We start from the raw sequence: 3,707 nt of genomic DNA on the forward strand, positions 1-3,707 counted from the left end.
AAAGTCAGTCATTGGATCACAGGGAAGAACCGCCGGGCAGCACTAATCGCCTTCTGTAACCACAATGACTCTGTTAGGACCAGGAGACGGCAGGACACTTTCCCTCTGTGTTCCTGACAGAAGAATCACCTGATATCAGGTCTGGATTAGCTGGATTAGCTGCTTGGATTACGTTTTCCTGTCCCCAGGAACTCAAAGGGTCGTTACCATTACGCTCCTCTATGGGAGAACAGGATTGTTCTGACAGATTTCATTTTAAAATGTCAACTAACTTGATGCCAAACTGCTGATTCCCGTGTTTCTGCTTTTCTCCAAAAACAGGTTTTCACCCTAAAACCTCTCAGTTTTTCCCACATTCACTGGATCTGCAGCGAAGCTCCTAATGTTCTGAAACCCAAACATCGTCTGAAGACTGGGGGGATTTTTTTAATATGATTTAAATCAGTGAAAATTTAATGTGACACATGAGAAATTTAAGATGGGAAAAAAAATCTTCACATTTTAATTACCAGGCAGTGTTGAGGGTCTCAGTAATGAACTCCTCAGCTTCCAGCCATTAGCTTGAATTCATCCTAGCTGGTTCTGTTTTAGGCCCGGTTCCACCGGTCCTGTCAGGGGGGGTGGACCAAAAATCCACAAAGATATTGTGATACGCTAAACATTTGACCTGAGCAGGAGAGTTTAAAGGTGTGCATCGTGGCCTGTTTTACATAAATATCATTGTATTTCTTTCTTTTTATAAGGGCTGACTGGACTTTGCAGCTGTGAATCTGAAAGAGGTCCAGACTCTGAACGCTGACCTACAGCTCAGTCCTGGGAGGAAATATGAAAACCAGTGATGACCTGCATGACCACACTCACTGATTACCTTCCAGACTCCCTCTGTCACTGTCATCAGTATGTCAACACAGAGATCAGCGGATTACACACATCATTAGCAACTACGTCTATTTGCCAAATGAGCTCAGCACGTTTCCCTGATCCTGACAGAGTAAACAGTCCAGACATAAAGCAGAAAACGCTTCAGTCAAACACCGACTAAATGGTTTGTCCATCAATCAGGTTCATGTTCTCTTTTCTATTCTCTACAGCTCCATTTCTCCTGATTTTCTGTTTAAAAGAAGGAATCAATTTAACTGATCTGAGACAAAAACTCTTCATATTGGAAGATTTGAATTTAAAAATAGGTTTTTATTATTTAAAGATGAATGAATGAATCTTCATGCATCCATGTCTGAGGAATCATTTTGAGTAGTTATACTTTAGGTTATGGTGTATGCATAAACACAGGTCAAGTTTTACAAATGAAAGTAAAAGTTGCTTGACTGTGCTAATGAATGTAGCAGCTGGAAACGAGGTTATCTCCTGGAATCTGTTAACCTTTTCTGCACAACAGAAAAGTCAACACCATGAGCAGAACGCGGTTTGACCCGACCCGGTTCTCATGACGGACAGAGCCGCTCGGCCACATCCAGCAGATCGGGTTGATTTTACTCCTCCTGTACAAACACATTCATTCAGATGCATCACCAAACTGAGCTGCTTAAGTATGTCAAAACCTTAAAACACACATTACCTCAATAAATGGAATAAATGTTCAGTTCAAAACTGCTGTGGATGATTAGAATCAATCAGGATTTTACTCCATCGGTTTCTACATAGACGCTATTAGTGCAGCAGAACGACAGGCAGAAAACAGAGTTGCTATTCTTCACTGTCTGTTTGAGTCTGGCTGTGTGTCCCGTCCAGTGACAGCACAATCAGTCTCTGGGTCGGGTTAATAGATCTCATTCATCAAGCAGCCATAAAACCAGGAGTTAAAAAAAACAAGCATATTAACAACCTATATCAGTGGAGAACTGGAGTTTAGGCAGTTAGAAAGTGGATTTTGGTTTTTTCATTGACAACTTTTAGCTGCGATACAAAATAAGTTTGTTCAAATAAAATAAAAGGCAAGCAGAAGGCAACGTAAAATGAAAAACATGGAGAATATGAACGGTCTGAAAGCCTTGAAGGGGCTGACAGTGTGCTCCTAATTTGTGTGACTGAATGCGTCCTGGCGGTTTTAAGTTTGTCCAGAGATCCTGGGAGGTTTTTGATGGTTTGTTCTTCAGTGCAGAGAGGAGCCTGGTAGCCGTAGTAACTTCCAATCCAGCAGTTTTAATGTTTCCGAAGTCAGACCTCACCCTGCATCAAAACACATGAATCAAAGGACTGGCTCATTACCTGGCCTCTGGAGAACTGGAGAGAGTTGGACACCTTTGGTTCAACGTATCGTCATCCTGGCCTCATTGCATCCTAATCAGACGGCCAGCAGTCCAACTCGTCTGATTTATGGCTCCGTTTTCAGCTCTGGGTGTGATGAAGGCGGGGTGGCTCAAACGGTTCGGGGTTCGGCCCGTTACTGCTGAGTCGCTGTTTCAGGGAGACCAAGGGAACTTTTGAAATGTGTAATTCAGTCTTTGGATCAGATTTAGAGGAGAAAGCAGAAAACTTCATGGTATAATTTTGCCATCACAGCGTCAGGCTGCAGGGCTTCCTGCATCATATTAATCAATAAAAACAACAGATTTACATTTATGTTTGCATAACTTCTAAATGCATTTACTGAGATATGCAACAAAAAATGTAAAACTTACTAGAAAAATTTGGTCAAATTAAAGTTTTCAATAATGATACTTGCAGAAAATACAGTCAAATCCTAATAAACTGATATTTATTAAATACCAGGAGCAACATTTCCTTCATGCTTCAGTGGTAAATGTGGATCTCACCAGAAACCCATTTTCTTGTAACAATGTTTAGTGAGAAAGAGACAGAGGGTACAGAGTAAATGAGCTGCTTCAACGGGAACAAAAAGGAACTGAAACCGACAGCTTTCTTATTAAAGTCCTTAATGTCTAATTATCTGGTTGTACAAGATAAAGATTGATGCTGCTGCTAACGCTAATGCTGTGATGCTGTCACAGTTCTGGAGGGAAATATGTGGAGAAATCCATGCAGGGCTGTGGCTGCATATTTAAACTGCTCCTCCTAACAGGAACATTAAAACAAACAACTTTTTAAAACTCTAGGATTTTTATAAAAGGAGGTTGAAAGTGAAAGGATGTGAACATATTCAAGCACTCTGGCATGTGATGATTAAATCTTTTATTCAGTAAGAACAAACTCAGACCTAACAGGAACAAAAATAACATCTTTTTTGCAGTTGCCAGAAGAAACTCAGAACAAACCGAGAAATAAAACAAGAAACAAAAACTAAAAATCCAGCTGAGAAACCAAAACTAAAAGACTGAAAATAAATCATTTCCCAGTTCCTGTCTGAGCAGAAATAACAGACTTCCCTTCGTCCAACGCAGCCTCCCTGACGCTCTGCTTGATCGCATTCATGAAGAGACATCAACATTTAATGACCGGTTCATCCCAACACTGACTAATACAACTACAGGCAAAGGCCATAAAACATGAAGTGAATCTGGAATCAGCTTCATTCTGACTCCAGGACCTTCAGCTTCTAAAGAACAGAATCAGCTGATGAGCAGATTCCCCTCAGAAAATGCTCTATAAGAGGTTTAAATCCAACATTAAGCTGAGATCAATAGTTTTCTCAGAGGAGCTTTAAACTGATATAATTTAAACCACATGTGTCAAACTCAAGGCCCGCGGGCCACATGTGGCCCACCATGTCATTTTATGTGCCCCCCCCC

The 3,707-nt window shown here is 40.9% G+C and overlaps 1 long non-coding RNA gene across 1 annotated transcript in view; it reads right to left on the minus strand.

Moving 5' to 3' along the window:
- Positions 1-1,237: 1,237 nt before the first annotated feature.
- LOC103138862 (uncharacterized) overlaps positions 1,238-3,707 on the minus strand; it is a 12,605-nt gene continuing 10,135 nt past the window's right edge. The window contains exons 3-4 of the long non-coding RNA XR_476336.2: positions 2,227-2,415; positions 1,238-1,499 (exon numbers count right to left, since the gene is read on the minus strand). This is a non-coding gene — a long non-coding RNA (uncharacterized LOC103138862). The remainder of the gene's footprint in view (positions 1,500-2,226; positions 2,416-3,707) is intronic.

This window comes from Poecilia formosa, unplaced genomic scaffold, assembly GCF_000485575.1.
Source record: "Poecilia formosa unplaced genomic scaffold, Poecilia_formosa-5.1.2 Scaffold55, whole genome shotgun sequence".
Taxonomy (NCBI): domain Eukaryota; kingdom Metazoa; phylum Chordata; class Actinopteri; order Cyprinodontiformes; family Poeciliidae; genus Poecilia; species Poecilia formosa.